Below are 24,657 nucleotides of genomic sequence, written 5' to 3'. Positions count from 1 at the left end.
GAAAACTAGACACCCAGGGATTCCCAGGCATCCCCTGGAATACCGCAGGTGTCTAGTTTTCAGAAATGTGTGGGTTTGGTAGGTTTCCCTAGATGGCCGCCGAGCACTGGGCCAAAAACCTAGGTGACCCCTCTTGCAAATCCAGGTTGTTTCGAGATAGGCAATTTTGATGTTGCCTCAATACATTTTGGGCCCTTGCCTGTTGCGGGTACTTGGGCCTCCAATACCAGTGAGGCACTCTTTTTATCGGGAGACCTGGGGTTATGCTGGGTGGTAGAAAATTTGTGTCAGCCCTGCGATGCCACAACTTCCCCACACAAAAATATGCGGAAAAAGTGATTTCTTTCTGCTAAATTTGAGGTTTGCAGGGGATTCTGGGTAAGAAAATTTTAGTGGATCCACGCAAGCTAGACCTCCCTGGGATCCCCCGTTTCTTTAGTTTTCAGAAATGTGTGGGTTTGGTAGGTTTCCATAGATGGCCGCCGAGCACAGGGCCAAAAACCCAGGTGACCCCCATTGCGAAACCAGGTCTTTCTGAGATAGGCAATTTTGATGTAGCCTCAATACGTTTTGGACCCTTGTCTGCCGCGTGTACATGGGCCTCCTACACGAGTGAGGCACCATTTTTACCAGGAGACCTGGGGGAACGCTGGGTGGTAGGAAAATTGTGTCAGCCCGGTGATGCCACAACTATCCCACACAAAAATGTGTGAAAAAAGTGATATTTTCAGCTAAATTTGAGGTTTGAAGGGGATTCTGGCTAAGGAAACCTTGGGGGATCCATGCAAGCCATACCTCCCTGGAATCCCCAGGATGTCTAGTTGTCAAAAATGTATAGGTCTGCTAGGTTTCCCTAGGTGCCGGCAGAGCTAGGGTTTAAAAACTACTGCTAGGCACTTTTCCAAAATGGGTCATTTTTCACTGTGAAATTGTGGTGTGTCCACGTTGCGTTTTGCGCCGTTTCCTGATGCGGGCACTAGGCCTACCCACACAAGTGAGGTACCAATTTTCTTTGAAGACTATGGGGAAAGCAGGGTGAGTGGAAATTTGTGGATCCACGCAGATTCCAGAGCTTTCCACCACAGAAATGTCAGGAAAATGTGGGGTCTTTGACAATTTTTTAGGTTTGCAAGGGATTTTGGGTAACAGAACCTGGTGAAGGCCAGACAAGTCACCCCATCCTGGATTCCACTGGCTGTCTAGTTTTCAAAAATGTATAGGTTTTCTAGGTTTCTGTAGGTGCCGGCAGAGCTTGGGTTAAAAAACTACAGCTAGGCAATTTGCCAAAAAAGGGTCATTTTTCACATTGAAATTGTGGTGTGTTCACGTTGCGTTTTGCACCGATTCCTATCGCGGGCACTAGGCCTACCCACACAAGTGAGGTACCATTTTTCTTGGAAGACTTTGGAGAACGCGGGGTGGGTGGAAATTTGTAAATCCATGTAGATTCCAGAACTTTCCACAACAGAAATGTGACCAAAATGTGTTTTGTTTTACAACTCTTTTGGTTTGCAAGGGATTCTGGGTAACAGAACCTGGAGGGAAGCCAGTCAAGTCACCCCGTCCTGGATTCCCCTGGGTGTCTAGTTTTCAAATATATATAGGTTTGCTAGGTTTCCCTCGGTGCCGGCACAGCTAGGGTTAAAAAACTACAGCTAGGCACTTTGCCAAAAAAGGGTCATTTTTCACTTTGAAATTGTGGTGTGTCCAAGTTGCGTTTCTGCGCCGTTTCCTGTTGCGGGCACTAGGCCTACCCACGCAAGTGAGGTACTATTTTTCTTGGAAGACTTTGGGGAACGTAGGGGTCGGTGGACATTTGTGGATCCACGCAGATTCCAGAACTTTCCACTACAGAAATGTCAGGAAAATGTGGGTTTTTTGACAATTTTTCTGGTTTGCAAGGGATTCTGGGTAACAGAACCTGGTGACAGCCAGTCAAGTCACCCCATCCTGGATTCCCCTGATTGTCTAGTTTAAAAAAATGGATAGGTTTGCTAGGTTTCCATAGGTGCGGGCAGAGCTAGGGTTAAAAAACGACAGCTAGGCAGTTTGCCAAACAGGTGAGGTACCCTTTTTCTTGGAACACTTTGGGGAATGCAGGGGTGGGTGGATATTTGTGGATTCACGCACAATCCAGAAATGTCCACCACAGAAATGTGAGGAAAATGGTTTTTTTTGGACAATTTTTTAGGTTTGCAAGGGATTCTGGGTAACAGAACCTGGTTAGAGGCAGTCAAGTCACCTCATCCTGGATTCCCCTGGGTATCTAGTTTTAAAAAATGTATAGGTTTGCTAGTTTTCCCTAGGTGCCGGCAGAGTTTGGGTTAAAAAACTACACCTAGGCAGTTTGCCTAAAAAGGGTAATTTTTCACGGTAAAATTGTGGTGTGTCCACGTTGCGTTTTGCACCGATTCCTGTCACGGGAACTAGGCTTACCCACACAAGTGAGGTACCATTTTTCTTAGAAGACTTTGGGGAACGTGGGGTGGGTGGACATTTGTGGATCAACGCAGATTACAGAACTTTTCACCACAGAAATTTGAGGAAAATTTGTTTTTTTTGACAATTTTTTAGGCTTGCAAGGGATTCTGGGTAACAGAACCTGGTGAGAGGCAGTCAAGTCACCCCATCCTGGATTCCCCTGGGTATCTAGTTTTAAAAAATGTATAGGTTTGCTAGGTTTCCCTAGGTGCCGGCAGAGCTCGGGTTAAAAACTACAGCTAGGCAGTTTGCCAAAAAAGGGTCCTTTTTCACAGTAAAATTGTGGTGTGTCCATGTTGCGTTTTGCACTGATTCCTGTCGCGGGCACTAGGCCTACCCACACAAGTGAGGGACCATTTTTCTTAGAAGACTTTGGGGAACGCGGGGTAGGTGGACATTTGTGGATCCACGCAGATTCCAGAACTTTTCACCGCAAAAATGTGAGGAATATATTTAGTTTTTTTACAATGTTTTCAGTTTGCAAGGGATTCTGGGTAACAGAACCTGGTGAGAGCCTGTCATGTCACCCCATCCTGGATTCCTCTGCGTGCCTAGTTTTAAAAAATATATAGGTTTGCTAGGTTTCCCTAGGTGCCGGCAGAGCTAGGGTTAAAAAACTACAGCTAGGCTCTTTGCCAAAAAAGGGTAATTTTTCACTGTGAAATTGGGGTGTGTCCACGTTGCGATTTGCGCTATTTCCTGTCGCGGGCACTAGGCCTACCCATGCAAGTGAGGTACCATTTTTCTCTGAAGACTTAGGGAAGCACGGGGTGGTTGGAAATTTGTGGATCCACGCAGATTCCAGAACTTTTCACCACAGAAATGTGAGGAAAATGTTTTTTAAAAAAAAGAAAAAATAGGTTTGCAAGGGATTCTGGGTAACAGAACCTGGTGAGAGCCAGTCAAGTCACCCCATCCTAAATTTCCCTCGGTGTCTAGTATTTAAAAATGTATAGGTTTGCTAGGTTTCCATAGGTGCCGGCAGAGCTAGGGTTAAAAAACTACAGCTAGGCACTTTGCCAAAAAAGGGTAATTTTTCATTGTGAAAATTTTATGTGGTCACATTGCGTTTTGAGCCGTTTCCTGTCGTGGGCTCTATGCCTACCCACACAAGTGAGGTACCATTTTTATCGGGAGACTTAGGGTAATTCAGATTTGTAAAGCAACTGTTATTACCTATTGACTTTTGATGCATTTCTGCCTTCCAAATGAAAGACAATGTGTAAAAAAGAAGTAGTTTTGAAAAATTATCGATACTTCTCATGCTAGTATGAGTATTCCCAGTTTCAGAAATGTGCAAATATCTACTGTTTCTAAACTCTATAGTTTGTTCCCATTTCAGAAATACATTGGTGTCTTTCATACCGATTTTTCCATGTATACAAATTCCCAGAATAATTGCTATATACCCGGTACATAATAGAAAACCATTGCAAGTCACTGCTCAGTTTTTGGCTTTATGTTCGTCGGGTTCTAGGTGAACCTACAAGTCCTGTATATCCCCACAACCAGAATGGTATAGCGGATGTAACAATATATTGCTTTCAAGGAGCTGTCATAATTAGAAGAAGTTACAGGTGAAAACGTTGACACAAAAGTCTGTTTTTTTCAACTATTTTTCAATTTTTCCTATATTTAACTGTTAGTCTCTATAAAGAAACCTTGAAGGATCTACACAAATGACCCCTTGCTGAATTCAGAATTTTGTCTGCTTTGCAAAACTGTATAGCTTTCCAGGATCCATTATTGCTTTCATACCCATGTCTACCATTAACTGGAAGGAGATTGAAAGCACAAAAAATAGCAAAAATAGGCTATGTTCCAGAAAAAAAAACTGTGTAAAACATTTTGGTTTTCTGACAAAAGTCTGTCATTCCCTAAAAGCTGGGAAAATGGTGACTTCAGCCCCACAAACCCTTTTTTGGATACCATTTGTAGTGAAAAACCGAGACGCTTTCATTTGCAGCACTTTTTTCCCATTTTTCCCCCAAAAACCAAAACTTAGCTGTATTTTGGCTAATTTCTGGGTCCCCTCCAGGCGAATCCACAAACCTTGGGTACGTTTAGAATTCCCAGGATGTTGGAAGAAAAGGCGTGGATACCTTATGTGGTCAAAAAGTTACAGGGGTCTAAGCGCGAACTCCCCCAAATAGCCAAAAAAAAGGCTTAGCACAGAGGGGGAAAGGCCTAGCAGCAAAGGGGTTAAAACCTTTGCAGAACTGCTTAAGTTGAGGCACTGTGTAGTAATTCGGCCTCTCTATCTCAAACACCAAATCTGCAACCTCACTTGCTGGCTCACCATGCTGAGAGATGGATCATGAATTCTCCAAATCAAAAAGCAGTATGTGGTCGCATAATTGTCTGAACTCAGTAGTAGTATAAACCAATCACTGTATGTCAAAGTACAAACACAAGTCCTATCCTCACCTCTGACCACCAGTATTAGAAACTGGAGTCTCTAGTTGGCAGTGGTTTGCATCCTGTCGAAGTAGGAACCCTTCCTTCTGGTCAGGATAAGGGAGTTACACACCCAAAAAACCCTGCTCATCCCTTTGGTAGCTTGGCATGAGCAGTCAGGCCGATCTCAGAAGTAATTTGAAAAGTATTTGACCATAACACACACAGTAACAAAGTGTAAACATAACAAATGGACACCACACCAGTTTAGAAACATAAACAATCTTTACTGAACCAAACAAGACCAAAACAACAAAAATCAAACATACAGAACTCAAAATATTACTTTTTGAATGTTTCAAGCAATTCTGTCCATAGAACTCTATGGATGCATTGATTTTACACAAAGTACCTTAGATGCGTCAAATTCACAAAGAAAAACAGCTGCAGAGGAGGCAAGTGCTTGAAAACACAGCGACGCGTCAATGCCTGAGTCCCCAAGGAGGTGATGTCTCAGTTCTGCTGCACGTAGGAGAAGTGTTCTGTCAAATCTGCGCTATAAGGGGAAGCAATGCATCAAAATCCAAGACAGTTTTGGTCTGCGGGTGATGTGCTAGAAAACTTGTTGCATAGGTGCGATGCGTGGAAATATGGACTCTCTGGAGGTCAATGCGGTGGTGCCAAACAGTTGCTGCGTTGATTTCTTCAAATGCAGCCCACAATGGGTTGATTCTTTGAGCCTCACAGCAGGGTGTGTGCTGGAGTCAGTGCAGGAGTCCCGGACTTCAGAGACATGGTGCGCTGAACTTGGGATGCAGTGGTTTCTTTGGCCGCACAGGTTACGGGGGGTCTAAACATTTACCGCACGGCCGTGCTGTTTGGAAAAACAGATGTTGTAATGGCAATGCATTGATTGTTAAGTCTTATGCAGCCGGAACCACTTCCAAGGACCCAGACCTGGAATTGGCACCACTTGGCAAGTTAGAACTCCCAGCAGTGGAGTTCAGGGATGCTGCAGGTGGTCTTTGATGACCCAGCGGCTTCTTAACAGGAGGCAAGCACACACATCCCTTTGGAGAAACTACTCGATCAGCATACACAGCAAAGTCATGTCTTTTTCCTCTCAATGATAGAAGCAGCAACTACAGGCTAACCCAGCAAAGCAACACACAGCAAGGGGGCACAGCTCTTCAGCTTTTCTTCTTAGGAGAGTCTCCTCTTGATCCAGGAGTGTTCTAGAAATCTGGGGTTTACGGTCCAATTCTTATACCCTTTTTGGCCTTTGAAGCTGTCATTCTTTAAAGGATTATAGTGTAAAAAAATTCTTGTGCTGCCTGTTCTTGCCTCCAGACATGCTCCATGGGGGTAGGAACAGCATTGTGAAAGGCAAGCACAAAATTCAGGTGTGTGCGACAACTCCTCCCACCACTGTTGCTCAGCCTGGTGATGGGCCATCAGGAAATGCAGGGCACACCTCAACTCCCTTTGTGTGACTGTCTAGAGTGAATGCACAAACAGGCCCTAGTCAGTCTAAACCAGACATTGATTCCACAAGCAGGCAGAGGCACAGAATGGTAAAACAAGGAAATGCTCACTTTCTAAATTGGCATTTTCAAACACACAATTTATAAGTCACCTTTAGCCTTATGTGTTTTTAAATTCTGAGTTTAGAGAGCCCAAACTTTAACTCCCTAGCTGTACCCAATTTAAAGTTACACTTGTAAAATGTTACGACGCAGATCCAACGATAGCCTATAGGAGCACTAGTTCCTGCAATAGTAAAAATGAAATTGGCTGTATTTCACTATCAGGACATGTCAAACACAGCAGTATATGTCCTACCTTTCACATAACTGCACCCTGCCCATGGGGTACCTTGAGCATACCTTAGGGTTGCCTTGCATGTAGTAAAATGGAAGGTAAGTGCCTGGCAAGTGGATATACTTGCCAGGTAGACATGTCAGTTTAAAACTGCACTCACTGCCACTGCAATGGCAGGTCTGAGGCAATTTTAAAGGGCTGCTCCTGTGGGTGGCACAACCATTTCTGTAATTTCACTAGTAGCATTTGATTTACAGGTCCTTGCCATACCAAGTGCTCTTTGCTTGGGCCTAACCAATAATTCAAACATGCCAATCATGGAGAACCAATCAGAATCACAATTTACACTGAGAGCACTTGCACTTTCGCACTGATCAGCAGTTGTAAATACCCAGAGTACAAAAACCAGCAAAAATGAAGTCCAGCATAACATCAAAAAACACAGGAGGTAGAGGCAATAAGACTGGGGAAACCATGACAAAGATGCCAGTTATAACACAACAAACCCAAAATTAGATTTAATGCCCACTAAAAATTCTACCCTTAGGGCGATGCAGAACTATATTTTAACATTAATCTACAGTCAGTGTCTTTGGTCAAATGCACTGAACTGATTAACAATTCCTTATACCCCTTTCTCAAAAACATAATTTATTCATACAAACTCACAGTAGCCCTTCATAGAGAAACAAGTTCTCCATTCCATCTTATTTCTGTGAGTCACCAGTGGATTCTTTCACACTGGTCGTTTTTAGGTCTCACATAGGCCGTGCAGCTGCCTCTACGAGGCATTAAGTAATCAATATTACTAATGAAACTCCACCCATTGCATATGTCTTTGTTTTGTCGCTTGCCATTGGTGGAATCTGGCATTGCTGTTCTTATCTTGCTCATTGTTGGCTTGTGGTCGTATACATCACTTCCTTTTTCTTCCCTTTCTGGAGGAAGCAGCATGGACCAACTACAGTTAACTTACGCTGCTGGCTGTTATCTTTTTATTTAGGGACTACCTTTTTTCTTTGCTGCTGGCATTTCCACATCTGGCAGCTTCCTGCACTTACCCTACCCTGTATATTTAATTACGTTTTTTTCATAATTAAATTACACTTAAATGATACAGCCCAGCCTTGAACCCTGTTTTCCTGCTCCAAAGTCAGCAGCGTTATTTGTTGAGCCACCCCCTCGCACCATTTGTTGTACTTGGTTTCAGATTCTACATTTGTCTGTCTCAACCGTATTTTTTTTAAATTGTATCTGTCTCCCCCGCCATGTATATTAATTTTTTAATTTATCTCTCCCCACCCTCCCCGTCCGAGATCGCTGTTTATTTTTTATAATTAAATAATGCAGCCCACGCGGAGGCTCGAACCCTGTTCTCCAGCTCCTCTGTGTACATCATCAGTGACGAGCCCGGTGAAGAGGCCTCCAACTCCCACTGCGAAATCGGGCCGCTGTGACAGGCATCACTTGCAAGTAAGTGTTTCACTTTCTGTTTTATATTTGGACCGTTCCTCCAGTGCCCCTTGTTTAACATTATATCTGTTTAACTGCAGGGCACGCCATTTTCATTTTGTGTGCCAGCTCTTTGGCCGATGCTACAGGGAGAGGGCGGGGCACAGGGATCGAGCTCTTCAGGGCAACACAGCTACACCAAGTGAGAACGTGTCGCAATTGATGTTTGATTTCCTGTAGGCAGGCTTTCCTCGGCTGCCACTGTAGTAACACGCATTTTCAATGCAGTAGGTCTTGTGTTTGCCAGACTTTGAGCTATTGGCATTTTAAATGACAATTAATAAAAGCCATTGTCATTTACAATTCCAATAGGTCAAACTCTTGCAAACGCAAAACCTATTGCATTGCAAATGCTTGTTTTGTATTTGCCGTTCAGGGTGTTGTAAACCCGTGTACTTTCAACACTTGCTCATTGGGTGTAATCAAGTTTCAGGCTGTAAAAACAGTGCAGCCAACATTAGTTTTCCCAAATTGTATTAAGACGGAAGCTCAATATAGCCAGACGGATGTCTGAGATCTATTGAAAACCGGGAGTTAAAATATCCTGCTTGATTGCGAACGGTTGAGGTCCATGGTGTGTCTTGGGGCATTTGTTCATGTCCTTGGTAAGGTTACCCGATAACTTACTACTCCGAAAGGGTAGACACTGTGACCCTGACTTTAAATAAAGGACTTGGGGGTATATTAACAAGGAACAGGGAAAATTAACGCTAAGGGAGCTTAGCGTTAATTTTTTTAACGCCCGCTTTCGCTGGATAATATCGCCTGGTTATCGCGTTATTAACAACGCTAACTGCCTAGGTGATAAAAAATCCAGCGATAGCGGCATTTTGGGAGGTTATCGCTGGTAATGCAGCGATAAAACTATAAGGATAGGGATATCCTTGTTGATAGCCCATGGTGGACTTAGCCATGCAATACACCTCCCATTGGATTACATGGCTAGGTCTGAAAATTAGCAGACGTAAAAAAGCAGCGTTAACCATGGTTAGCACTGCTTTTTTTGTCTCTAACAGGGTTAGCGTGAAGCTTGATAATAGGAGAAATATTGCTTAGCGACATTTCTCCTATTATTTTGCTCTGGAACACCCACTTTGCATCTCACTAGAGATGCAAAGGGAAGCATAGTTGAAAAGGGTGCTAACATGTGATTTTGCATGTTAGCACCCTGTTGTTGATAGGGCGATATTTTTATCTCCGCTTCTTTGGCTTTTAAAGCCCTTGGTAATATGCCACTACATTGTAGATATAGTATTTATTTGAATAGATTTAATATTGCAACTTATAGAGCGACTGAGGGGCATATTATCAAGCCAGGCGATAAAATTATCGCCGCTTTAGCGGCAGAAAACTGCCGCTAAAACGGCGATAATGGGCTTGATAATATGCTCTATGGAATTTCAATTGAAGCCCATGTTAGATGTGTAGGACATCTAACCTGAGCTTCAATTGGAATTCCATAGAGCATATTATCAAGCCCATTATTGCCGTTTTAGCGGCAGTTTTCTGCCACTAAAGCGGCTATAATTTTATCGCCTGGCTTGATAATATGCCCCTGAGTGATTTGTCCAGAATCACACGATGTTGAGGCACCGAGACTCGAAACGGGATCCCCAGCATCCGAGTCAGCAGCTCTGGTCGCTGCGCCACATCCTCTCCAAACCGATGTATTTTGGCAATGTTTGTTATATCAGGGTTATTATTGTGTCAGTGCTGGGTTACCACTTGTAGCACTTCCTAGGGTCGGCATCCAGTTTAGGCCATCGCAATGTGGTGCTTCCCACAGCTATCTCTCACTCCCTCTCTTGGGGTTTTGGGGGTGGTCCACTCTAGACCGATATGGTTCCCTCCTCCATCCGGTGGTTCTCTTCTTTCCACTGCCATCACTCCCCGGACCCTCCTGCCTAACTTGTTATTATTTTTATTGTTGTTTTGTTCATGTGCACCGACCACTAGCTTCATATTCTTGCAAACGGACATCGCAAATCCTTTGTATAAGCTTTAAATAGTTTGTGAAGTCAAGAACATTGTCGCAATTTGTATTTAAACATTTAGGGGCAGATTTTCAAGCCCCTTGCGCCACTTTTGCGTCACTTTTAACATGGGAAAAGTGACGCAAAAGTGGCGCAAGGGGCTTGAAAATCGGCCCCATAGTTGTTTTGCTCCTATTTGGCACTTTATCTGTTTGCCCTCTGTTTTCCTTTATTACTAGCACATTTTTTGTTGAATTTGTTTCCTGCTCATGTCCCAAGCTTACTTACATGTTTTCGATCATCACAGGCCTTATTTTTGCGGAAATTCTTGTGTTTCTAGCTCTGCTCCGTATTTGACATTCTATCTGCTTAGCATTTGTTTTTGTGTTTTTTAATTACCGGCACAATTTTTTGGACGGAGGCATCTGATGGCCGTGGTGATTTGGATACAGGGAAATCATATCAAGCACTGCAAGTCCCAGAATTCCCTGATCTATAAAAGAAAAGCCCAGAATTGGAGTATTCGTGTCCTTCTCACATAGAGAGATGGCAATTCCATGGAGACATGAATCAAATGGGTTCTGTGGCCTATTCATGACCACTTTGATGCATGTAGTCTTACAGCGAGAAGTGCATCACACAGAGAAAGCCACGCATCCACTTTTGGTGCATGCTTGAAAGTTGCGCCTCAACTAACCCTGGGCGTAGTTCGCGAAGTTGCACTACGCGAAGCTACGCAAAGTGCACTACGCACTACGTGAGCTACTCGCAGCACTTCGCGAACTGCTTAGTACCCTGTTCGCACTGTGCAAGATGTCATTTTCAATGATTGTACAGTGCGGACAAGCATCTGGCACTGTGCAATCATTGAAAACGGCCTCTTGCACAGTCCGAGCTGTAGTTTTCTGCTGCTCGAGTAGATTTTTACTCGAGCGCCAGATTTCTCAACGCGGACTGGTAGTTTCTCATCGCGAGCGGTCGCGAGCATACGCGACCACTCGCAATGAGAAACCTGACCTCCTCGCGTTGAGAATCTCGCCGGGATGTTCATTTTCCATGCTCGCGATCGACAACTTGATGTTGCTGATCGCGAACAAGGAAAAAGTCTTGCCGGGATGTCATTTTGCTTGCTCGCGGTCGCCAGCTTGATGTTGAGGACCGCGAGCAAGCAAAAAATGACCGCTGCACTACGCAATGCTCTGCTACGCATGTTTGCACTGTGCTATGTGCAATTCGCGTAGTGCGAAGTAGCGCAAACTTCGCAAACTACGCGAGCGTAGCGTAGTGCTTTGCCCAGGCTTAGCCTAAACTTCGATTAATAAAGCACTAATGAATTTGTTAACTCCAGGAGGGCTGGGCATGTACACCGTGACACTAATTTCTAATGTGCCCGATACTGTCACGTAACCTGTTTGTGAGCACATATACAAATAGATAGGCTGCTAAACAAACAGCAATATGCCTTTCGTCACACAATTTGTGTACGTGCTGAACTCAGGTTTAGCCTCCAGGTCTTCAGTAACAATACCTTTTTTTACTCTGCTCCACATTTACTCAATTAACTAAAATGTGCGGTACTGGACAGATCACTACATCTCCTTGAGCCTCGTGTCCACTACCTGCGAAAAATAGATGGGGTTGGAAGCACTCCTACGCCACTGTTAACAGCCATATAAATTGACTGTAGGAAAGGACTTGTTTATTTGTTTCTTATAGTTTAAAAGTTACATAGGAAAAATTTTACCTAATAATCGCTTCACGTTTAAATGGTACTGTCTGAAGACTGAAGTACGGGTAAAGGGTATTTATTAGGCGCGAGGGGTACGTTTTTTCTGCTCTGGTTTGTGTCTCTGTGTAGCAGAGGTATGTGTACAGCGTTGCCAAGCTCAGTGGTAGGGTACATGAAAAGCACGTTAATCTGCAGAGCTGCCAGTGTTTTGTCCGAGGTGTTCATTCTCGTGGTGGCCTCAACTTAGAGACTGTGACCAGTTAATAATATATCACAGGGTGGCTTCACTAACATAGCGTGAAATCACCTAACCTAAAGTGAGGTTATAGCATAAAATAAATAACAGACATCATACCACTACATGCAACATCATTCAATTGCACATAATTACACTCTACTTAATACCAAATCAATACACCCCACATAAAACCACTGTCACATAGCAACAATCCACATAGATGCTCCAGACCATGCCACATAATTCCACTCAACACCACACAGTATCACGCCACACAATTCAACTCCACACATTTACATTTCACACAACATAACTGGACACCAAGCCACATCATTCAACTCAACAACACAGTTACACAACACACCACATATATCCAATCCATACCACAGAATTCTACATCATGCCACAAAATTCAGCACACCACATAATTAAACTCCACTACATACCACACCACAACACAAAATACCATTCCACATAATTCCACTTCATGACGCGCAATCCCACTCCATATAATTACATTACGCTCAATGCCACACAATTACTATCCACATAATTCCACTGCATACCATGCCACATAATTCCACTACACAAATCCACATAACACAATTCCACAACTAACAAAACCAATTCAACCCACATAATTCCACTCCACACCACATGCATCCATCCACTCCAAACAAAAACATATGGGTAAAAGACATTGCCATTTACAAGGCCAATAGGTCTAACTCTCCCAAATGCGAGACCTATTGCATTGCAAATGCTTGTTTACTCAGCGGGTAAAGCTAGACCCAGTGGACCAAATGAATAAACATCCCTTTCATTATCTTGAGTCAGAATTACTGCACCTGTAATCAATTCCATAATACACCTCTTATCAAACCTTCACTTACTTTATTCTTGTAAGCCCATTGGACTCCTTCAAGTAAAAAGAACGCTTTTTAAATGAATTCTCTTGCCTCTTCTTGTCTGAGTCAGCTCCTGATGTTTCCTGGTGACACTAATTCAGTGGGCCACCACACTGTTCCCACTGATAGACTGTTCCTTTTTCTGTTCCTTTTTCCTGCATGCATCTGATACCCCCCTCCAGAACTCAGTTTTCATGAAGATTTGTCCAGTCCTGCTCATCACGACCCCCCGTGCTGTAATATGGAATGCCCATAGAGTATTCAAGTCATCACAACCACTCAAGCAGGGAACCAGAAGACACACAGGGCCTTTTGACAAGGGGACTGCGCCACCAGAATGTCACTCTTACTGGCGTTCCGATGGCGCAATGCTCTTCACAATATTTAGAAAGTGGTGTTAAACCACTTTAACGCTGCTTTGTAACTATAGTACCTTTTCACGCAGGTATCTACGGGAAAAATGCGGGCAATGGGTGTTGCTGTGGGCATTACAACTTAACACCCATAACTTTTTGACGCTGCCCCAGATTTACAAGGATCTGTAAATCTGAGGCAGCGCCAAAAACTGATGCCTTGCAATTACCGGCGTTTGAATGGAGCAAAAAGAAGAAATATCATTATTTCTCCTCTTTTTTAGGTTTTTCAATGTGTGCTGCAGAATGCATCACCCACCTAAGTAGCGAATCGCCATTATTAATTTAGGGACACCAACATGCACATAAACAATTATTCCCTGCAAAGCAGGCACCCGTGCACTATGGTGCATGAGTATCTGTGTTGGCGCTAGGCAGCTATTTTTATCCCCAGAGCTAGGGAAAACACACCGGGGTGTCGTAGTGTTGTGAATACAGCGCTTCCCTTATGTTTTGCAAATAGCGGAGCACGGTGCTGAGAAATTTGCTGCAGTGCCGCACTCTTCCATTTTCTTGTAAATATGCCCCACAGTCTGATCAAAGTTAAATTCTACCACTACCAAATTTTCATGTATGGCAAATCAAGCAAAACTGGATTCACCCTCTGTAGCACCTGTGCTTATGCATATTAGGTAGAGCATTGCAGGGATAGAACATTAATCAAGCATCTGGCTCCCAAGATAACCCTTGGTTTGTTAGAAACTACTTTCATGGACATTTCTTATTAATATCAGAAAAGTGATAATGCAGATTTTCTAGAATATTTTAATAATTGGGACATTTATAGCCTACAAGAAACTTCACTTTCTATCATAGGAGATCAAAGTTCCGATGTGGCCGTTCATCAAGTGGTTTAGCAATTTACATTTCAGCAGCTTTAAATCTCTACGGGGCATATCAAGAAACGGCGTTAAAATTATCACCTCTTTAGCGGCAGAAAACTACCGCTAAAGCAGCGATAATGGGCTTGATAAAATACCGCAGAGAATTCCAATAGATGCCCATGTTCTGGTGTCAACATGGGCTTCTATTGGAATTCACAATAATTTTAACACCGTGCTTGATAATATGCCCCTAAGGAAGTTCCTAAATTGCGTGTGGTATTAGAACTATCAAGCCGGCTGTAAACTTCAACCTGATTTGCATCCCATATGTCCAGTGTAAAACTATGAAATGCATGGCTTCAGTTCACAGAAAGTTAAGCAAGTTAAACATATAGAAGGAGATTTAGCTTAACGGAGAACTGTTATATATGGTTGTGCACTGACGGCTCTATTAATAAATTAATGCATAGTTTGTTCGTTTAATTGTTTTATATATAGAGAGAATCTGTTCTGAGTCTTAACCTAAATCACCTTTCTTGGGTGAACTTTAACTTCCTGCTTAAAGCAACAGTTCATTACCAGTGTTGCCACAGAAATCCCATCTCTCTTCAAATATGAGCTTGTTGATTGGCAAGTGACTCAACATTTAGGGACAGATTTACAAGCCCCTTGCGCCACTTTTGCGTCACTTTTAACATGGAAAAAGTGTCGAAAAAGTGGCGCAAGGGGCTTGTAAATCTGCCCCTTAGTTGCTAATCCTTGTCCGATTTCTTGAAACCTGGGGTCACAATATTAGAGGTAATGACCTTGCAACCTTTCCCCCTCCAAGTGTTACCCGATGGATGCTGGTTTCACTCACAGAAATGCGTTTTTCCAAAACATTGTGCCTTAAGTCCTCTTCCTTTCAACAGTGGCACGCAGGCCACTATCACATCATAGAAACTACACTTCTGGAGGAATGGTGGCCATGGAAGTGTCTGTGACACCGTAGCCACAGACAGAATGGCAATTAACATGTTGGCGCTTACTTGTGATGGGGCCATGCAAGTGTCTGTGTGCTTCTTACGTCAAAAATATTCTTCCTACCGTAGCATCTCTTGCAAAGGGGCTAGCAGACTCGGGGAGCCGGGCAGAAATGCTAAGTCGATGCCCAGATTGACCGGACCTCTCTGGAGGTCAGTGATGTGCTGAAAAATCACCAACTGCAACCTTGATCCTGAGCCGATCTGCTTTTTCCTTTTATTTGCAAAGTTAGAATTAAAAAGTAATCATTCCACATGTCTGTTGAACTTTGCCCTTACTCTTTTAAGATGGATTCTAAGTCATTTGAATATTCAGTCAGTTCTCATAGGGACACTAATACTTTTTTCATATATCGAATGATTTTCTCTTTTGACTTTTCGCTCAAAATCTTTTTCGTTTCTGTAAAAATTGTTGGGGCTGCCCTGAACCTGTGTGAAACGGCCATCTATTGATGTATGTATATTTATGAAGAATTTGTATATGGTATATTTTTTGACCTGGCCAAAAGGCCAGAGAGCAAATTCATCAGAGAGGGCACATGCAAAGTTGTAAACACTCTTAAATAAATGCTGTTTTCTGTAACTGGAACAAAAAATTACTTTTGTTGATGTCAATCTCGAAGCGAACAATTTGAGCAAAGTTTGCTCTCAGCTCTGGGAATGCACCCCCAGCTGGACTCAATGCGGGTTGCACTTTGTTCATCTCCTCCTTTCTGCTCCTCATGGGGGTGTCTTCTTCAACACTGACTCTGCACTCCATGCTCGGTTCTCCAGGTGAAGCTTCTTTATAAATGACCTGCAGTGACCATTTAATGGATGTCGCCCTGCTTGTGTGACAGAGGTAGAAATTCTCTCACAACCCCCCTTATCTGTCATTATCCTGTCATCTTCCATGCATCCAAACATTCTTATTTTTAAGGGAAATGTCTTCTCAGGAGGACCTTAGCAAATGCAGAATGTTTATGGACATATATCTGATGTGCCCAGAAAAATTTTGCCCCCATCAATTCTTGCCTGTTCATGTTGTCTTAACCAGGGTATCCACCATAAAGCTCAACTTATTGGTAATGGGACCCCAAACCATCTAAATTTGGTCACCATTCGATCTAAAATAACCTCCTCGTTCCCCTTCTCATAGCAACAATCACTGTGCCACACTAACTCAAGCGCAAAGCCAAAATAGAAACAGCTCATACTAGTCACTGATTCATAAGAAGAAAACCACAAAAATAGGGTTAAGAGAAATATAATAACCATTAGATGTAAAACATGCACCAGAAAGGTTTTGCATTTAGGCGACTTGTCCTAGAAACTCAATCTAATACATCTCACCTTGACTTGCCGGTATGCACATAAAATATTTTCCTTGTGGGATTCATTTCCGTTTGTTTTCTGTAAATTCTTCCGCCGGGTGGAATTTAAAGGCTTTTTTACAGTTCCTAGTGGTTTGTAACGTGAATCGACGTAACACTAGGGGGCATATTTACAAGCCTCTCTCACCAGAAAGTGACGATGTTATGGCGATAGGGGCCTCGCCTTATTTATAAGGCAGCGTTAAGCCACTTAATGTGGCTTAATGCTGCCTTGTAAATTAGGCACCCTTTCATGCTGTATTTAGCGTCAAAGGGTAGGGGAATGGGTGTTGCGGTGGGCGTTCTTCCGCAATACTCATTGATTTTGACGCTGCCCCCTATTTCCAAAATTAAGACAAGGGAAAACCTGCGGAAGGCTACACCATATTTACTAGAATATGGTGTAGGCTTGTGTTTCCCCCTGTGCTGGCACTACACTTAGCTGCCTAGCGCCAATGCAGGTACCTTGTGCAAGGGCGTTTGCCTGAAGGGAAGGATCGTTTATGTGTAGGAAGGTGTCCCTTCCTGCACATAAACAATCTTTCAATGCTGTTTTATCACTTCTATGTGTGCTGCCTAATGCAGCACACATGGAAGTTACCAAATGTCGATTTTAAAATAAATTGTTTATGTGCAGGAAGGGACACCTTCCTACACATAAACAATCCAAGGCGTTTTGCTTTTTCTATGTGTGCTGCACAAGGCAGCACACATGGAAACAGCAAAAAAACCGAGGAGAAATAAAGCATTTCTCCTCATTTTGCCAAGTTAATACCAGGTATACAAGGCAGCATTAAGCCACATAAAGTGGCTTAACGCTAACTTGTAATTAAGGCAAATCCCCTATCGCCACAAGAACGCCAGAAAAAGTGACGTTCCTGTGGCGATAGGGGCTTGTATAATGCCCCCCGGTGTTAAGCAGGCGAATTGAGGAAAAATGCTTTATTTCCCTTCGGTTTTGCTGTGTGTTGCCTTGTGCAGCACACATAGAAACAGCAAATTGCCTAGGCTTGTTTATGTGCAGGAAGGTGCCAATCATTTAAAAAAAAAAATCATTTTGCAACTTCTATGTTTACAGCAGCATACATAGAAGTTATAAAAACAGAATTTAAAGATTGTTTTCCTGCACATAAACAATTTCCCCCTCAACACAGGCATTCTTGCACTAGGCAGCTAAAGTTAGTGCCAGCACAGGGGAAAACGCAGGGCTGCACCATATTCTAGTAAATACGCTTAACCACTTTATTGTAAATATGCCCCCTAGCTGCCAAGAAAACGATGCAGGTGTTTGCTAATGTGGAAATCTGTAAAAGAAGGTTTTTGGCGCTGTTCGCATTTCTTAAATTAAGAAAAAATGGCTAAGGACTAATCCTACCCAGGCTCATCACCTTTCTGAAACCACTAAACCAGAGTCGAGACGAAATATATCTTCGTCACCCTGCAGGTGACACCGTAACAGACTATGCTCACCTTGATTCAGTTCATCATGACTTACTACTGCAATGTGACACCAAGGATCCAGCTGCAGGAGTAAAGCCAGGACGTTTTTTTTCTTTCACTCAATACCTGCTGACTAATTTTACATTTTTTCCTCCGAACTTCATGTTACAATGCAGCTTTTTAGTCTTTACCAAAAATGAAATGTTTTCCCAGCTGCGCTGTTTAGCATATTGTCTGCATCCTTTTGTCATCATATTTCTGGGACCGATCGTACATGCAAGCGGAGCTCATTAAGTACCAAACGAACTCAGACTGAAAAAACAACTTTGTCGTACATTTTGAAATATTATATTAGTCTGTCTTTTGTAAGATGGAGCTTTGAATTCAGAAGCGATCCTTGCCAAGAATGTCCTTTCTAAGTCCTCAATACAAATGGCCACTTAAGCTCAATTTAACTGGTCGGAGCAGTTACCAGGCATATCTGAATTATGAGAGCAGAGGAACAAAGCAGATCTTTTTTTGCTTACACCTAGAGACGTAGGCCAAAACACGCAGGAGAAAATGGTGGTGGGGGAGAGGAAATTTAATAATTACCAGGGGATTTAGTGAATACTGTGGTACTTGTGGAGTGGTGTGGCTCACTGGTTAAAGGCGGCAGACCTGGGAGCAGAAGTCAGCCCGGGACCACGGTTCGATTCCCGATGTGGCAGGGTCTTGGGCCAAGGTCAGTGGACTCGACAATTCGGTGCCTACTCTAACCATGGATCCCACTCAGCAACTCTGGGCAATAGCTTGCTTAATCTCCACTTACTGCCCTATCAGCACTGGGGATGCTTGTCTTCACCTTGGAGATGCCCAGTAGGGACCATCTCACACGGAAAGCCAGGATGGGTTCCCCAGTGGTTTACAGTGCTGGGACGCCCTGTTGCTGGGTCAGCTCTGCGCTTTACAAGTCTACAACATTTACATTTACTTCCTCATTTCTTAAAGTATCCTACGCATCCAATTAATACTTTGCTAGATTTTCCCCAAGCTTGAAGTTCCTGGCATACCCAGTATCAGTAATTTAGGGAAAATACCAGACCATCAGTGGTCCACTCACAGTGGTGTAACATAAATTGATGGAACTTCCCTGCAGACTACAATAAGCAGGTCCCGAGATTTCCATATCTTACAGATATTCATTGGCCTTGGGCTGAAGAGGGCTCCCTGGAATGGCCGGTGGCCTGCAGTAATGAGAGGTCTATCACACTTTCTACTGAACATTGAAATTGAGCCACCAAGTCCAGGAGGAGAGGAGCAGGGAACAAGGCCTCCCTGACTTTTGCTATCTACAGTGCTGGGCTGTTATCAGGTTTGCAGTGCGCTGATTCTCCTTAAGAAACGCTAAATGCAAGTTATGCTGCCACATGCTTCCCTGATATAATGCACAGAAGTAGGTTTTAGGGTGTTGGCTTTTAGATGACATTTTGACTATAGTAAAAATTTGCATTTTATTCACGCTGTTCTGAACTTTCATTTGTGCTGTTTTAATGACATTTTGTGTGGTTATTTTAGATGTGCTAATCAACAGGTGGCGACTGTTGAAATAAAATGATTTTTAGTTAAAGTTTCTTTTTTAGTGCAGGTTTTGTGTGTGGTATTGAGAAGAGTGACATAGGTTTGTTTACTATTACCACAGCGTCCCTTGAGTCCTGTTTAGGGACTGTTAGTATCCCAAAATCATTGACTCAACTTCAACTATGTATTGGGTGTGGTACAGGGGGGCTACAATAACCTATTTTCCACATTAGAGTGTTGGTGCATTAAACTAAGCTCGCTTGTGCCACCTGTTGGGGTAAAAACAAACCATGTAGCGCTAAGCCAAAGACTTAGTTCACACAACAGTATTTTTTTACTTTTGCCTGGAAGTCAGAAACATTGAGAATTTTTTGTGAAAGGCCAGTAATATGGGCAAAAAAACATGCATAATTACACAAATTTTCCTAGATGAACTTGGCTGGAATCTCGACTGAAAAAAGAACATGTGTACATGTACCAAAGCCACACTAGATCTCTGCGTACACTGAAGCAATGAAAATTCGCTCATTGCACATTTTTAGTGTTCCTGCAAGATATTTTGTTCTTGGGCCAGGCCCCTGAAGGTAAGCATTATGCAACATTTCAGACCTGCATACAGAACCAGAGGTACCCCTTAGTAATTAATTTGTGCGGTCCTCGAGAAAAGGGGAAACAGAAATATAAATATATACACAACCTCCCACTCGACCAACATCTATTATGCAATGGCTGTATTAAGCTCTGGCAGGCTGTCCCTTTGCTATAAGTATCACTAGGTACAACAAAGATGCATTCATTCATAGTTTCATTTTTAATCTTCCTTTGTAGATATATTGCAAAATTCATAGACCATATTTTTCATTTATATTTCTTAAGGTATTAAAACCCTATTTTTTCTGTGTTCATATATACAGTGCAGATCATAAACAGTTCAACAGTGATACCATTTTTCTTAAATGTGCAAATAAAGCATAATTGTGCAATTTATACATACAAAATAACATGTTTGAGCATATCCCCTTACCATTATCAGATATAGTCTAACCTCACATACAGTCATCACATACCAGACATAAATACATCTAATTCGTTATTTTCCAGCTTATATATGGCTTACAACATGTAACTCATGGCGAAAATCCTTCATTGTTTTCCATGGTTTTGCCGCCAGCTGGAAAGTAATCAGGCAGACGCACGTTTCAGTGGATAAATGTACTTAAATCCACCTTCCTCAGGAGCGCTTGCTTTCTTTAAATAATGCAGCGGAGGTTGAATGGGGGTCAATAATCCTGAGTCTAGACAATTTAGTTTACACAATGGCAGGGCCAGATGTCCGACTTGAGTGCCTTTGGAGATATTTACAACTGATAGACATGTTCTCATATGATGTAGTTGCTCCAACTTTAGTATTCACTTATAGGTCTTTGATACTCTTATATGTTGGTGAGTCAGTGGCAGTATAGGTGCTGCCCACTCTGAGATAGATGAACCAATGTTTTTATTGTAGCGGCTATGATGAGTCCAATATTTTTGTAAGATTTCTTAACTTCTTTGCGCTTATGTGAATCGCGTCTTCTCTCCCTGGGCGTCCGTGGTGCCGCTGGCACGCCGACTCGGAAAAAAGGACCTGCAAAATAGTAGGAAATGTCACTACATTTTGCCCACATAAGAAAACTTTTACATGGGCTTATTTAAGAATCGGCTATCGCTGGGAACACCAATTACTAATTAAATAAATCAGATTATTTTTACCAATTTTAATTCTGATGGAGGGAGCGCCAAGTTTCCAGGGATCTTTTCCTCTACAAATTCCTAATTGTTTTTAAACTTTACAATGTTCTTGAATGACAAAAAAATTGTATACTACTTTCATAAAAACATATGGGGAGGCAATAAAGATAAAATAAAAGTTGTGGTAGATAGCTTTAAAAAATAATAATAATAATTTAGAGCCTCATTTCACATTTCTCAGACCCGCACGTAAGTCCACATCCCCAGAGTAAATGTAATCGAGGTTCCCGTTAACTCTAAGAGTAGGAGTTTTCTGACATTCTGAGAACAACCCTGAAGTATCTGTGAGAACTATTGGCTAAATAAGGGGCATATCAACAAGGGCTTTATCTCTGCTTTTTGGGCTTTAAAAGCCAAAAAAGCAGAGATAAAACTAACACCCTATCAACAACAGGGTGCTAACATGCAAATTTGCATGTTAGCACCCTTTTACTCTATGCTTCCCCTTGCATCTCTAATGAGATGCAAAGGGGGAGTTCCAGAGTAAAATAATAGGAGAAATGTCGCTAAGCGACATTTCTCCTATTATCAAGAATATCGCTAACCCTGTTAGAGACAAAAAAAGCAGCGCTAACCGCGGTTAACGCTGCTTTTTTACGTCTGGTATTTTTCTGACTTAGCCATGATATCCTATGGGAGGAGGATATCATGGCTAAGTTTGTCTTTTTACGTCTGGTATTTTTCTGACTTAGCCATGATATCCTATGGAAGGAGGATACCATGGCTAAGTTTGTCTGTCCCTATCAACAAGCTAACGTGAAATTATCGCTGGGTTTCCAGCGATAATCTCACTTAGCCACTTAGCGTGAGGATTTTTATCGCTATTGAGATAAGCGTTGCTAATAGCACGCTATCTCAGTGATAAAAATCAACGCTAGCCGGCGATAATTATCCTAGCGCTAAGTGCGCTTAGCGATAATTATCGCCGGTTGTTGTTGATATGCCCCTTAGTTCCTAGATGGATTCACCCAGTAAGTCCCCATTTCTCGCCACAATTTCCTCCAGATTTTCAGTTGTTTTGAACATCAGAAAGCTCTCTAGGAAACAACTGTGATAAACTTCACAAAATTTGCAAACACAAAAAAATGTGAAGTGCAGCGACCCAGATGCTGAGTTGCAATTCGGCTAAAACAATTAGGGGCAGATTTATAAGCCCTGTGCGTCACTTTTGCGCCGCCGTTGCGTCACTTTTGTGATGCAGCGGCGGCGCAAAGCCAGCGCCACATTGAACCTGCGTCAGGTTTAATGTATGCAGGGTGGGCGTTATGTCGGAAAAAGCCTCGGAAAAGTGACGCAGTGAAATCTATGAGATTTCACTGAGTCACTTTTCCGATGCAGGTGCGTCAAATCCTTACGCCTGCTTCAAGCAAGCGTAAGGCGTTACGCACCATGTTAGGGATAGGGTAGGTTGGAACAGTGCTGAAGTTGCGTCGCGCTTGCGACACAACTTCAGCACTGCGCCAACCTTACGCCAGCAGATGCGTCACGCATCTGCTTGTCCTTGCGCCACGATGAACCGCATTGTAAATGCGGCGCATCTGCGGTGGCGCAAGGGCAAACTTGCGTGACGCATCTTCCCTGGCGCATCCATGCTGATTTGCAGGGATGCGCCAGGGAACATAAATCTGCCACATTGTGTTAGTAAAAAGTCATTTTCACTTGCACTGCACTTGTTTTTTTGTACATAGTGCATGCACGCGTATGGCTAAGTACAGTGATTGGCATGCATGCGTTTGAGGCCTGTAATCAAATTGTTTTTATGTTGTGTGGTTCCCCTATGTGTGCACGACTGGCTGTCAGTTTTATTTATTCAGCTTCTCCGTTGAAATGAGTTCCTTAGCGATGGATTGCTACAGTGGCTGCCTCTTTCATTGAGAGTTACTCTAGCTTTACAGTGCTAGTTGGTTGAGCGATCCTCTTTGTATATTTATGTCGAGTTGCAGCACTAATTTTAGTTAATTTCTATACCATTTCAGTATATGTGATGTGGTTTTTACCTTCACGTGTATTAACAATGTCTCCACTTCCTCGTTAGATCTATAATGTTTTGCTTAATTTTTTACAAAAGGGCACGGAATTTACATTTTTTTTTACTTGATTTCAAGCAACATTGCCTTTAATTCCATTTTTGTTTCCCCCTTTGTTTCCCGGATTTTTCTCACTTCTGCATTAGGGCCAGCTGGGTGCTTTTCTTGATGGCTTCTGCAAGCCAGGATACACAAGATTCGATCAGTAAAGGGGGGAGGGGGAGCAGAGAGAGTGATTGTGAATGGGATTCTGATGGAATCTGCGAGCAGGAGGCTTGCGGCCGGCAGTAAAGGAATATGTGAGCAGCAGGAAGGTTTGTCAATTGAAACAAATAAATTGAACCACTTGGGAGCACTAGGTATCCAGATTGCACTTATATATCAATATCGCAGTTTAGGTTCCTAGATTGAGATAAATGATCCTACAAATGAAAGTGCCAGCTGGGGAGCTGCAAGAAAAATAAAGTACCCCATCACTTACAAAAGCACTTCAGGAGCACTTTAATGCTTTCAAGAGGTGCTGCGAGGTAGATGTTTTTGTCCCTTGATCTGTTTGTTTAGTAATGCCATATGGTGGATTTTAAGGATATCAGTCCAGCATCACTGGTGAAATAAAGAGAGATTTTAGAAAACAATTTACAGGGCACTGGTGGGGCTTCTCTGGCCCTTTAAAGCACTTCTGTATTGTTTTCATCAGCACAGCTCAACAAATGTGGAGGCAGCTTGTGGGGCATAGAGGTGAACCTCCAAATAATGTATTGGCGTGTCAGTGGAAAGGATACACCACCATGGAGCATTTGAAACATATTACACTTATTAGCAAAATCAGCCTTGATCCAGGTGACAATGCCAGTAGTGTCAATGGTGTCCAACGCTGGGATCCCAGTAATGGGCAGCTTATGCAATATTGTGTTTCATAACAGTCTCACTATTGCGGCTTGTGCTGCAACCAGGCAGATCCAAACATTGAGAGGCTGGCTGGAGCTCAGGTGACATCTCCCCAGCTCCGCAGGCCCTAGGGCGCACAGTATAAGATACTGGAAGGAATACTCCTGTACTCCTTTAATTGTGTTGGGCATTTCATCCAAGTGTCTCGATGACAGGCAGACATAAGTTAAGAATTATAAAGAACAAACCACAGAGATTAAGGGGCATATTATCAAGGGGCG

This window comes from Triturus cristatus, chromosome 3_1 (genome assembly GCF_964204655.1).
Source record: "Triturus cristatus chromosome 3_1, aTriCri1.1, whole genome shotgun sequence".
Classification (NCBI taxonomy): Eukaryota; Metazoa; Chordata; class Amphibia; order Caudata; family Salamandridae; genus Triturus; species Triturus cristatus.
The sequence above is the reverse complement of the archived record's forward strand: the minus strand, read 5'-3'. Positions refer to the sequence as shown.